General features: G+C 45.3%; 1 protein-coding gene and 2 long non-coding RNA genes across 4 annotated transcripts in view; 1 reads left to right on the top strand and 2 right to left on the bottom strand.

The window, feature by feature from the left end:
* LOC133258790 (receptor-type tyrosine-protein phosphatase T-like) overlaps positions 1 to 13,683 on the top strand; it is a 447,290-nt gene that overhangs the window by 207,528 nt on the left and 226,079 nt on the right. The window lies entirely within an intron of this gene.
* LOC133259739 (uncharacterized) lies at positions 3,477 to 6,340 on the bottom strand. Its single transcript, XR_009740502.1, has 2 exons — positions 5,601 to 6,340; positions 3,477 to 3,748 (listed from the first exon to the last, which is right to left on the bottom strand). It is a non-coding gene; the product is annotated as an uncharacterized LOC133259739 (long non-coding RNA).
* On the bottom strand, positions 6,527 to 9,488 carry LOC133259738 (uncharacterized). 2 transcript variants are annotated; one of them, XR_009740500.1, is made up of 3 exons: positions 9,250 to 9,488; positions 7,883 to 7,973; positions 6,527 to 6,881 (listed from the first exon to the last, which is right to left on the bottom strand). It is a non-coding gene; the product is annotated as an uncharacterized LOC133259738 (long non-coding RNA). The 2 variants fall into 2 exon arrangements; XR_009740501.1 differs by having other exon boundaries at positions 9,300 to 9,488.

Below are 13,683 nucleotides of genomic sequence, written 5' to 3'. Positions count from 1 at the left end.
ATGTTCATCTCAGCTCCAGTGATTGACTGGATCACAGGTTCTGTCCAGGGGGCTCTGTTTCCCTGCAGCCACTGTCTCTCCCCATTTATTGCCTGGGAGAAGCATCTAATAAAAAGTCAATGGCTCTGCTGGTCTTTTGTGAGTGTGCGCTTCCCTGCTGCACGGGACATATACTTTCATTGACTGTCGTGAACCTGTCTGTCCTGTGTGATGCAGGGCAGGACTGCTGGTGGCACCGGGTGCTGGGAACCCTGGACGAGACTGAAGTCAGAGGGAGGAAGCCTCGTGTGTCCGTCCCACCCCAGACCCTGTCCCTGAGCGAGCAGCCCTGGGGGCCACACATCCACACCCCTTCATCTTCATGTCACCAGTTTTACTGGGAGCAACACACGCTCAGAGACCATGCCATCAACATGGATATTATAGATGGGGTGTTGCAGAAGGAGCATGTAACGTTTTCAGGCGTGACTCCTTAGTTTCATAGATGAGGTATGAGATGGGCACTCCCATCATTATTTTTACTTATTTATTTGGCTCCTCTGGGTCTTAGTTGTGGCATGTGGGATCTAGTTCCCTGATCAGGAATCGAACTGAGGCTCCCTGGATCATGAGTGTGGAGTCTTAGCCACTGGACCATCATGAAAGTCCCCCAGTCATTCATTATTTATAGTTACAGAGAACTTAACTCTAGTGCTCAGTACTCTAGGGACACAGTAACAAGCAGGACAACCAGCCTGTGGAAGCCAGTCTCCAAGACGGCTCCCAAGGACTGCCTGCCTTCTCGTCTTTCTAACTCTGCGTGGTCTTCTCCCACCCTGTACCCGGCCTGGTGTGTGGACCTGATGGAATTTGGTACAGGTGATGAGACGCTGCGTCCAAGATTTGCTTATAAGAGAAGACTCAGCAGGGTGCATCTTGGCCGGCCTCTCTGCCAGATACCTTGCTCTACGGGAAGCGGGCTGCCGTGGCATGAGCAGCCCTGTGAGGAGGTCCATGTGATCTGTGGCCAACAGCCACGTGTGTGAGCTTTAAGACGGGCCCCAACACTAGCCAACGTTTCAGATGCCAGCTACTGTCAGATGTGACAAATGTAGCAAGGGCCATGAAGGGAGAGACAGACAACAGGGAGTGGTCAGAATAGCTGCTGTGATGACATGTGTTGGCATATATATGCATATATGTACATTTCGGCATATATATATATATATACACAACTCGGTTGGAGTTTCCTCATACCTCAGTTGGTAAAGAATCTGCCTACAACGCAGGAGACCCGGGTTCGATTCCTGGGTTGGGAAGATCGCCTGGAGAAGGAAATGGCAATCCACTCCAGTATTCTTGTCTGGAAAATCCCATGGACAGAGGAGCCTGGTGGGCTAAAGTCCCTGGGGTTGCAAGATTCGGACACGACTTAGTGACTAAACCACCACCATCACATTTTGGTTTAGGGGGTGTCAGGAGGCTTTGTCCCTCTGACTTCAGGTGACGCCTTTGAGGAGGTGAAGTCTGAAGCAACTCCTGCAGGGTACGGAGGAGCTAAGCCTGAGGAAGTATCGGGGGGAAGTCCAGACCCCAAGGTGGGCGAGAGTGTGGTCTGTTTGTGGATGTGGAGTAAGGACAGGTAGCTGGAGCGTGACAGTGGGACAGATGTTCCATCAGAGGAGGCTGGAGGGGCGAGCAGGGGCCAGATCCCACGGCCTTGTAGGCCTCGGTGGGGAGTTGGGGTTTTACCATGCAAGCCAGCTCTGCCTGGTAGGACTTTCTGTACTCATGGCTGTATTCTGTATCTGCACTGGTCGATAGGGTAACCACTCACCATGGGGCGCTATTTTGTACTTGAAGTGTGACTAGTGCAACTGAGGCACTAAATTTTTAATTTGATTTATTTCGTATTGTTGGACTTAGTGGATACAGGGGAGAAAGTGCAAAGAAAGGGGAGTGTTCCGGGGAGCAGTGGGGCACTGTGACAGGAGCCTGTAGGACAAGCTCAGCTCACTGGCTGCTGTGGGGCGAGTGGATGAAGGTGGGTACCAGGAGGAGGAAGGAGGTAGACGCAGAGGTCCACTGACAGGTGGTGGCCTCTTGTGGCTCCTTGTGACTTCAGAATGACACAAGGTTAGAGATGCTGAAGCTGGGGTGTCAGTGCCCGATCTTCCCCACCTTGTCTAGCGTAATGCAGGGGCATGGCCTCCAAGACATCTGTGTCTTGTACACTACAGCGGACGGACAGGTTCCTCTCACAGAAGAGGGCCTGTCCCCAGCCCCTGGCCCCTGCAGAAGTCCCTGTGCAGGTGTCTGCACAGTCCTCCATTGCAGGCTACTTATCATCTGTGCTTTAGTTCTTCATCTGCAAAATGGAATATTAATACTGTCTGTCTCTAGACATCTCGGGAGCCTCAAATGAGGTAAAGCAGCGTAAACCACTTGCCTCTGAGTGGTGCTTGGTAGACTTGATGCCTGCCTGCTGTTGTTTGCTTTATCGTCAACATCTCTCAGCTAGGAGTCTCTAGCTTCTCATGCTAATTTCATTGGACCTCATATGAGCCTCAGGGCTGGACAGAGCCTGATTCAGAACTGCTTCTTGGGCTGTTATTAAGGGGTCTTCTGACATTGGATTCAAGGGACTTCTGCAGAGGGCAGCAACCCAGAGTGAGCTCAGGTAGAGGGGAGATACCTGAATGTTCTGGTCCATTTTCCTCAAATGTCAGCCATTGTCCCGAAGTGGACAGTATAAGTCCCAGGAAGCTGGCTGGCTTTGGGCACAGTGGATGCTCTTTAGTGAACCATGGAAGAGCCAACAGCCCCCAGGTCTGTGCCCTCAGAGCCGATGTCACTCTGGAAATACTAATTATCTTTGACAAGGAAACCGGGCCCGAGGGTCCTCTCATTTCCTGTGGCTTCAGGAAGGTAACGTGTGTCCAGTGGCATGTTAGTTTCAGATAACGTCAGGTCTTCTGATTACTACCAAGTGTTAGTTAGATATCATGAATAGATTTTTTTCCCCCTACTGCTCAGTTCTTGGGATGAACACTTTCTACAGGTGAATGAAGGAATCACCAGGAACCTCAACCTTTCTATATCATAGTATGAATTTTATTTCTCACTGTCTCACCTTTCCAAGTGCCTGTGGTTCACAGGAGTAGATTTAGACCTGACTGGAACTTCACTTTCCCTTATTCTGTTGGCTTCAGCTGTACTAGCCCCTTGGTTGTCTCTTGAGCGAGGAGGGGGTGCATCCCCTTGTTCAGTCCTCTTGTACGGGCTGTTCTGGGTGTCCCAGTGTCCTCACATCCTTCCCAGGAGGTCTGCAAGGCTTCCTCTCACATCTGCTTTGTTCAGTGTCACCTTCTCAATGAGGCCAAGTCTGATCATCATTTACATCATTTACATTACTTTACATCATTTACAACGATGGCATTCCTGACCCTGATCAGTTCTTTCTTCCCATAGTATTCAACCACCTTCCTGCTATATAATTTACTTTAAAAAACATTTATTGTTTTTGATCTCCCCCACCCCTACAACAAACAGATGAGGTCCACAAGAGTAGGGATCATGACTTTCTTCTGTCCTCTTGACTGCTGTGTCCCCACTTTCTGGAGCAGGCCTGGCGTCCATAGAAGGGTTGAGCCTTACAAGTATTGAGTGCATCAGTATCCAGGCTCTTTAGTGTGTGGTCAAAAGGTCCTGATCGCCAGTGTCAACTTGGACTTCCTTCTTTCAGGATCCATCCTGCTCTTGCTCCCAGCTGTAATAAATTCATTCACTTGACCTCGCTGTCTCTGTATCCCTCATTCCTGCTTCCTCCCTTGCCCTCTGTGTTACCCTTCTCTTTTCCACCCAGCCAGTATAGCCACCCTACAGGTCTCTAAGAGATCCTCAGCTAACCTGGCAGCCTCCCCTTAGCCCTCATTGGCTCTGCTCACCTTGTGATGTTCATGCCTGTAACTATTGACAATTCTTAGGTCTTGAGTTTCTCTTGAACTCTTCATGCTTATGCTTGGTATTACGCAAGGAGAATTGATTTTGGTGTCAGAAAAACCTAACTTCTTCTTCCCTTACCTCTTAGACTAGCTCAAGTTAAAGAACTTCCTCTGAGCCTAGTTGCTTGTCTCCCCAACTGTGGTTAATGATACCTACCCGGGAAGTTACTGTGAGAACTAAGTAAGACTGTACGTGAAAGCACATAGTAGGGGCTCCAGAAATGTGTTGAGTGTCTGTTGAGTGAGCTTAGCGTCCTGGGGTGGGCCTGGGGAGGTAGTATTAACTAAACATGTTTTATTCCAGTGTGCTGATTTTGGAATGGGAGCTTGTTTTTTGTTCCACATGAGAATAATGAGAAAGCTCTTATCTTTATTGGAATCCTTCTGCAGAAAGAGGAGAGCTGTATTTGTGTCAGAGATAATGCGGTCTTTTTACAGGCTTCTGTGTGATAGACAATACTAGGGGTCTTTTAACTGGTGTGTTCAGGGCTTTTTCTGTCTGTCTCATTGCATGGTCTGTCAATTCCAGTCTTTACTTGGCTTCTGAATGACTTTTGTGACATTTTATTAGTTATTTCTTTTTGTTGTGAATTGAGAAGGGCTGTGTGTGTGCGTCTGAGCCCGAGTACTTGCACATACATACCCACTTGTACACACAAGTGCGTGTGCATGTGAACACGTTTGCTTATACGTGGGAGGTGAGTGCTTGTGCATCCGTAGATAAATGCATGTCTGTTAATGTATATATGTGACGTGGGTGAGTACAGGGGTCTTTATTTGCATGTATGTGACTGTGAGTGAACTTGGTGCTTTCCTACAGACAAAGGCCCCATGGGCGTGGCAGACAAAGCCAGGCCTGGGAACTGAGAGCCCAGTGGGGTTGTCTGAGAGGGAGAAAGGGATGATGGCGTTGGGAGGAGAGCAGAGTACACAGCTTGGGGGAGTCTCTCTGACTGTGGCCTTGGCAACCAGCCTGTGGAGGGCTTCACTTTGGTGGGTGCCTGGACTCCCACTGTGGCTCTGCCCTTGGCAGCTCTGTGACCTTGGGAAGTTGCTTAGCTTCCTGGATTTGATCAAAGGATTAAACAGCACAATGAAGTAAATAGAGTGTTTAGTGCAGAGAAAAGTCACTCAGGGTAACAAGAATCTTCTTTCCTGACTTGCTTTCATTGTGATTTCCAATGCTGAGGTTCAAGGACAGTTGGTAGCCAGTGTAGTTCCAACAGGCTGCAAAGTGAATTTAACTTAGTGAAGCATAAGAGGAGGACATTTTAGGGTTTCCTTTTGGGCTCCCAGAATTGACCAGCACTGCCTGCAGAGGACCAGAGAGCTTGAAATAAGCAAGCATAGAAGAGACAAAGCCCCGGGGGGATTAAGTGACCTCCTCACCAAGGAGCCACCAGAGACAGGCTGGCATCAGCTCTGAGATCTGCTGCATGCTGACCCTGGCCAGGTGTGTGACCTTGGGCAGGTCACCTCAGTCCCTCTGGGGTAAAGGGGTAGTGGTTGTCTCTACCTCATGGGTGATGCGAAGTTAGGAGGTCAACCCACAGAACGCCTGGCATGGGGGAAATGGTACCTCTGGTCATCAAATCCCCTGACCTCTGCCCTGCATACCTGAGAGTGATGATGACAACCTGGAACACATCCTCTGGAGGGCAGGTATGAGACTGGATGGAAGGATGGAGGTTGTTCATGCTGGGGAGGCCAAGCCCGAGAGAACTGGCCTACTCACCTCTGTAGCCTTATGTCCCGACCTTCTTCCCCTTGCCCATTGGCTCCACCTACACTGGCTGTCTCTGACTTCTCAGGAGCCTTGTTGCCTCAGGACCTTTGCACAGTTCTTTTTGCCTGAAACTCTTTTTTTTTTTTTTTTGGCCTTTATTTTTGTTTTGTAAAGACTGGCTTTTTCATACCCTTTGATCTTATTTCACATCTCGTCTCCTCAGGTCTTCTGTGACCTTCCTGGCTAAGTGGGTACTATGACTTTGGACTCAGTCACTCTTTGCCAAATGCTATACCTGTTTCTTTCATAATCTTTATTATCTGCTCTCATCATGCTGCTTGTTTCCTCCTTTATGATCTGCCTCTCACACCAGACTCTGAGCTCCATGACGACAGGTGGGTGGCTTCCCAGCTATTGCCATCTTTTCATCACTGAGTCCAATACCTGCTCCATAGTGATGCTGAGGAAATGCAGGTATCTGGGTGCTCATTGCCCAAAGGTAGACATTCCTGGGGTAGACTCTCTGTGTCAGTTTAAGGAAATGTTTCAGTTCTTCAAGGGAGGAACATCCCTTCACCAGGGTGCTTGAGCCAAAAGCAGGACACTCACATATTGATGGTACTAGGTAAGGTTGCTAGGAAATCCACATCTCCTTGCAGAGAGTCCTTTGTGACATCTGCCTGGTTGGAGTTTCTTCCTGTGTGTTTAATTCTGATCTCTGAAGCTAGAGGGAGCTGGTAAAAATACCAGCTACAGACAGCACAGCCTTGTCTGTATGGGCTGGTGACTTTTTTTTTCCCCGCCTAGTGCTCAGCTCTCTTCACTGCCACCAAAAGCCATCCATAATCAAGGGGAAAAGAAGCAAATAAATGCAAATGTACTGCCTGATAATATCGGTTGGTTTTTGCTGTGTAACAAATGAGCCCACAACATATTGCTTTAAAACAAGAGCTGTTTTATTTGGCTCATGATTCTGTGGGTCGTGTAGGTGGTTGCAATAGTCTGGACTGGCTGTTTGGTCTCCACGGAGCTCTCTCATGTGTCTGAAATGCCCCGCATCGCATCTCAGGTGTTTGAGAGGCTGTCATCTAGGTGTCTTGGTTCTCCTCCTTGTGGGTTCTTACCTTCCAGCAGGCTCGCTCTGAGTCATTGCCTGCGATGCTCTCAGGATTCTAAGTGCAGAAAGAGGGCATGCACCAGGCGCAGGTACTTCTGAAAGCCTCTGTTTGCTGCATGTTTGCTGATGTCTTACTGGCCAAAGAAATTCACACGGCCAAGCCCACAGTCACTGTGGGAGGGGATGGCTCAAGAGTGTGGTTATAGGGAGGCTGATTTTGCAAACAGTTTACCACTCTGCTTTATGGTAGGTGCTTTGTGCTTAGTCGCTGAGTCATGTCCGACTCTTTGCGACCCCTTGGATTGTAGCCGTCCCAGGCTCCTCTGCCCGTGGGGATTCTCCTGGCAAGAATACTGGCATGGGTTGCCATGCCCTCCTCCAGGGGATCTTCCCAACCCAGGGACTGAACCCAGGTCTCCCACATTGCGGGCAGATTCTTTACCGACTGAACTACCAGGGAAGCCCTGATTCATTTCTTTAAGATCTCATTCACATCTTAAAATAAGGAGTTTCACTGTTGTTTGTCTTTCATGAATAGAGACTTTGACGCTCAGGGAAGTTGAAGGAGGTGCAATCACACAGTTGAAACTAAGTATAAATTGCAACTAAATATAAACCCACTGGACAAAGTTAAACAATCAAGGAAGATATTATTCAAGACTGTTGCAGCGGAGGCAGGAGGAGAAGGGGACGACAGAGGATGAGATGGCTGGATGGTACCACCGACTCGATGGACATTAGTTTGGGTGAACTCCGGGAGTTGGTGGTGGACAGGGAGGCCTGGCGTGCTGCGATTCATGGGGTCGCAAAGAGTCGGACACAACTGAGCGACTGAACTGAACTGAACTGAATGTTAGTGCAGGATCATTTATACTGAAGGGCTGGAGAATTTTAGTGCAGGATCAATGTTAGTCCAGATCATTTTCTTACCAAAGGAAAATTGACTTTCTTGACTTTCTCACTTAACATTTCATCAGAGCAAGGTGCCCACTGAAGTTAGGCTCGTACATTGCCACAGAGACTGGGAAAGAGGGACTTACCTTCTTTGCTGCTTACCTCTTAAGGAGATGGTTCCCAGGTCCTTGAGAAAGACATTTTGTTTCCTGGGGTGTAGAACTGGTAAGATGGTAAGCTGCTGGAAGAGTTCCTTGCATTTCAAAGAGGCAGAGGGAGAATTTTAAAGATTACAAGTTTTCTAAAGTAGATGCTCTAATGAAAGGGAGATGGGAGGCGTATAGTCAGTAAAGTAAGAAACTTGTGTAAAATGTAGTTAAATCCAGGATAACATTAAGATTATCTGAGTCAGAACTGAAGTTTGAACCCTGGTCCATCTGATTCCAACACTTATGCCTTTCCCCATAATTCACAGTGACCACACACCATGGTTTTTCCAGTGGTCATGTATGGATGTGAGAGTTGGTCTATAAAGAAAGCTGAGCACTGAAGAATTGATGCTTTTGAACTGTGGTCTTGGAGAAGACTCTTGAGAGTCCCTTGGACTTGCAAAGAGATCCAACCAATCTATCCTAAAGGAAATCAGTCCTGAATATTCATTGGAAGGACTGATGCTGAAGGTGAAACTCCAATACTTTGGCTACCTGATGCGAAGCCACTGGAAAAGACCCTGATGCTGGGAAAGATTGAAGGTGGGCGGAGAAGGGGACGACAGAGGATGAGATGGTTGGATGGCATCACCAACTCAATGGACATGATTTTGAGTAAGCTCCAGGAGTTGGTGATGGATAGGGAAGCCTGGCATGCTGCAGTCCATGGGGTTGCAAAGAGTCAGACACGACTGAGCGACTGAACTGACACACAATTCAGGGATATTAGGGTATAAACCTGTTATCATTTAGAGGCAGCAAGGGCAGTGTCTGAAGAATTTGAATACAAGAATGCATCCATTGCACCCATGGCTCCTATAAAATTACAGATGCAACATATAGTTCAGGCATCTTGAAATAAGCTGTAGAATTCAGATCCACAATGTCAGAGTCTGGAGGGCTCAGGAATACAAGGTAATCTATTCTCCAGCTAGCACAGGTGGGAGAAGAGGTCTTGTCCAAGGTCACAGAGTGAGCTGGGGTCAGACCTGAGACTGAGCCCAGAATTCCCTATTCCTCATCCCCAACCTTGATTTCTTTTGGCCCCATCCTCCAAGGCTTTGCATCAACGGCTTCTCCTGTTTTTTTTTTTTTTTTTCATTTCTTTTTAAAAGCTCACTGGCAGCTACTGCTCCAAGGCAGAAAATGTATTCATTTAAATGACTTCGTGTGGAAGTAGAAGCTTGAATAATGATGTTACCATTTATAATTGCTCTGATTAACCACACCACGTTTTGCAGTTTAGAATAAAAAAAGCCTCCTTCCTTTTGTGATGTGAATTTTAATTGCTTTCTCTCAGGAAGACCCCTCCAGACTTACCTGCCTGTTCCCCAGCTCCTGGAACCTCGGCAGGACCCCTCTAAGCATACCTGTGTGCTCCCAGAGTTGGCTGGTGGAGATGCAGGGCTGGGCACAGAGCTGATATTCTGGGAATACCTGGTTGGTTTGCGATTTGGGGACAGAAACTGCCTGCTTCCCACTGGCATCAAGTCTTATGCTCCCTTGGGGGATCACAGCGTTAGGGGCTCCCCAGGCCCAGATTGAAGATCAGGGATAAGGGAGCTTCTCTGAGGTGTTTGATGTTCCCTGTGGTTGTCATCCCTGAGATCACAAAGGGGACAGAATCATTTATAATTTATCTGCCAGCGAATGTGTCTTTTCAGATGGATTTACTTTCTTTTTTTTCTTTAACCTTAAGGATATTTTCACGGATTTTTCTTTTCTTGTTTGAGTTTTCACTCATATGAAACAAGAACCAGCACAGTGCGGTGGGAAAGGGAAGAGTTTAAGAAAATATAGGGGAATATTTATTTGATCTCAGGAGGAACAAGGGCTTTCCAAGTGTCAAAGCCAAGAAATGAACTCTAAGGGAAAGAATGATCGACTTGGTTACATAAAAGTCATAAATATTTTTAAGTAAAAATAAAATGACAGAAATGTTAAAAGACAAACCCTGGGAAAATATTTACAACATATACCATTCAGTATGGTCAGCTATCTTAAAATATATAAAGAACACTATTAATCAACAAAAAACTTGGTGTCTTGGTAGAAAAAAAAAAAAGACAATTAATGAAAGAAAAATTGCCACAGTCAATAAAAACCTGAAAAAAATCAGCTTTACTTGTAGTTATTGAAATATAATTATTACCGAATAAAAGTACCATTTCCGTCTATTTACACTGACAATTTAAACAATGATATTAGTGAGGATGAAATGATGTAGTTGTCAAAAGAGTATAAGTTTCTACAGCCTTTCTAGAGGGCAGTTTGAAATGTGGTTTGAGAATCTTAGATATATATATCCTTTGGACTTATAATTCGATTCCCAGCAATTTACTATTTTACAGAAATGGAGATGTACATAATAGATGGTATAAAAGGGTTTTATCAGAATATTACTTGGGATGGAGAAAAATGAAGTAAACAAACTTCACTTCAGTCGCTCAATCATGTCCGACTCTTTGCGATCCCATGAACCGCAGCACACCAGGCCTCCCTGTCCATCACCAACTCCCAGAGTCCACCCAAACCCATGTGCATCGAGTCGATGATGCCATCCAACCATCTCCTCCTCTGTCGTCCCCTTCTCCTCCTGCCTTCAATCTTTCCCAGCATCAGGGTCTTTTCCAATGAGTCAGCTCTTCGCATCAGGTGGCCAAAGTATTGGAGTTTCAGCTTCAACATCAGTCCATCCAATGAACACCCAGGACTCATCTCCTTTAGGATGGACTGGTTGGATCTCCTTGCAGTCCGAGGGACTCTCAAGAGTCTTCTCCAACACCACAGTTCAAAAGCATCAATTCTTCAGTGCTCAGCCTTCTTCACAGTCCAACTCTCACATCCATACATGACTACTGGAAAAACCATAGCCTTGACTAGACGGACCTTTGTTGGCAAAGTAATGTCTCTGCCTTTTAATATGCTGTCTAGGTTGGTCATAACTTTCCTTCCAAGGAGTAACCGTCTTAATTTCATGGCTGCAATCACCATCTGCAGTGATTTTGGAGCCCAGAAAAATAAAGCCAGCCACTGTTTCTACTGTTTCCCCATCTATTTGCCATGAAGTGATGGGACTGGATACCATGATCTTAGTTTTCTGAATGTTGAGCTTTAAGCCAACTTTTTCACTCTCCACTTTGACTTTCATCAAGAGGCTCTTAATTCTTCTTCACTTTCTTCCATAAGGGTGGTGTCATCTGCATATCTCAGGTTATTGATATTTCTCCCGGCAATCTTGATTCCAGCTTGTGCTTCCTCCAGCCCAGCGTTTATTATGAGGTACTCTGCATATAGATAAGCAGGGTGACAATATACAGCCTTGACGAACTCCTTTTCCTATTTGGAACCAGTCTGTTGTTCCATGTCCAGTTCTAACTGTTGCTTCCTGACCTGCATACAGGTTTCTCAAGAGGCAGGTCTGGTGGTCTGGTATTCCCATCTCTTTCAGAATTTTCCACAGTTTATTGTGATCCACACAGTAAAAGTCTTTGGCATAGTCAATAAAACAGAAGTAGATGTTTTTCTGGAACTCTCTTGCTTTTTCCATGATCCAGTGGATGTTTGCAATTTGATATCTGGTTCCTCTGCCTTTTCTAAAACCAGCTTGAACATCTGGAAGTTCATGGTTCATGTATTGCTGAAGCCTGGCTTGGAGAATTTTGAGCATTACTTTACTAGCGTGTGAGATGAGTGCAATTGTGTGGTAGTTTGAACATTCTTTGGCATTGCCTTTCTTTGGGATTGGGAAAAAACTGACCTTTCCCAGTCCTGTGGCCACTGCTGAGTTTTCCAAATGTGCTGGCATATTGAGTGCAGCACTTTCACAGCATCATCTTTCAGGATTTGAAATAGCTCAACTGGAATTCCATCACTTCCACTAACTTTGTTCGTAGTGATGCTTCCTAAGGCCCACTTGACTTCACATTCCAGGATGTCTGGCTCTAGGTCAGTGATCACACCATCGTGATTATCTGGGTCGTGAAGATCTTTTTTGTACAGTTCTTCTGTGTGTTCTTGCCATCTCTTCTTAATATCTTCTGTTTCTGTTAGGTCCATACCATTTCTGTCCTTTATTGAGCCCATTTTTACATGAAATGTTCCCTTGGTATATCTAATTTTCTTGAAGAGATCTCTAGTCTTTCCCATTCTGTTGTTTTCCTCTATTTCTTTGCACTGATCGCTGAGGAAGGCTTTCTTATCTCTCCTTGCTATTCTTTGGAACTCTGCATTCAGATGCTTATATCTTTCCTTTTCTCCTTTGCTTTTCACTTCCCTTCTTTTCAGAGCTATTTTTAAGGCCTCCTCAGACAGCCTTTTTGCTTTTTTACATTTCTTTTCCTTGGGGATAGTCTTGATTCCTGTGTCCTGTACAATGTCATGAACCTCCATCTGTAGTTCATCAGGCACTCTGTCTATCAGATCTAGTCCCTTAAATATATTTCTCACTTCCACTGTATAATCATAAGGGATTTGATTTAGGTCATACCCGAATGGTCTAGTGGTTTTTCTCCACTTTCTTCAATTTAATTCTGAACTTGGCAATAAGGAGTTCTGAGCCACAGTCAGCTCCCAGTCTTGTTTTTGCTGACTGTATAGAGCTTCTCCATCTTTGGCTTCAAAGAATGTAATCAATCTGACTTCAGTGTTGACCATCTGGTGATGTCCATGTCTCTTGTGTTGTTGGAAGAGGATGTTTGCTATGACCAGTGCATTCTCTTGGCAGAACTCTATTAGCCTTTGCCCTGCTTCATTCTGTATTCCAAGGCCAAATTTGCCTGTTAGTCCAGGTGTTTCTTGACTTCCTACTTTTGCATTCCAGTCCCCTATAAAGCAAAGGACATCTCTTTTGGGTGTTACTTCTAGAAAGTCTCGTAGGTCTTCATAGAACTGTTCAACTTCAGCTTCTACAGCATTACTGGTTGGGGCATAGACTTGGAGTACCGTGATATTGAGTGGTTTGCCTTGGAAACGAACAGAGATCATTCTGTCGTTTTTGAGATTGCATCCAAGTACTGCATTTCGGACTCTTTTGTTGACCATGATGGCTACTCCGTTTCTTCTGAGGGATTCCTGCCCATGGTAGTAGATGTAATGGTCATCTGAGTTAAATTCTCCCATTCCAGTCCATCTTAGTTCATTGATTCCTAGAATATTGACGTTCGCTCTTGCCATCTCCTGTTTGACCACTTCCAATTTGCCTTTATTCATGGGCCTGACATTCCAGGTTCCTATGCAATATTGCTCTTTACATCATTGAACCTTGCTTCTATCACCAGTCCCATTCACAACTGGGTGCTGTTTTTGCTTTGGCTCCATCCCTTCATTCTTTCTGGAGTTATTTCTCCACTGATATCCAGCAGCATATTGGGCACCTACCAACCCCCTGTAATACAAAGTAGCTAAAATAATTATGTGGTTTTATGTAATGGAATTAGTTTTAGACATAAAAAATAATAGTTTCAAGTACTATTGAATGCCATGTGAAAAGTCTCACACTAATGGCAATCCTAGATTGCTTATTGATTTAAAAACAACCAAAAACCACAAAAAATAGTAAAATATAAAAAATAATGTTTTAGAGACGCTGGGAAAAAGAATTTTCAGCACAATACAGAAGTTTAAATCATTCCTTTAAAACTTTAAAGTGAAACTAGCATTCATATGCACTCTATTAATCAGTTTATTTAAATTATATATAATCATACATGAATGGAAGAAAATGAACCAAAGAGTAGGCAGTTCTTATCTTTG

Source organism: Bos javanicus, chromosome 13, assembly GCF_032452875.1.
Source record: "Bos javanicus breed banteng chromosome 13, ARS-OSU_banteng_1.0, whole genome shotgun sequence".
NCBI classification, from domain to species: domain Eukaryota; kingdom Metazoa; phylum Chordata; class Mammalia; order Artiodactyla; family Bovidae; genus Bos; species Bos javanicus.
The sequence above is the reverse complement of the archived record's forward strand: the minus strand, read 5'-3'. Positions and strand labels throughout refer to the sequence as shown.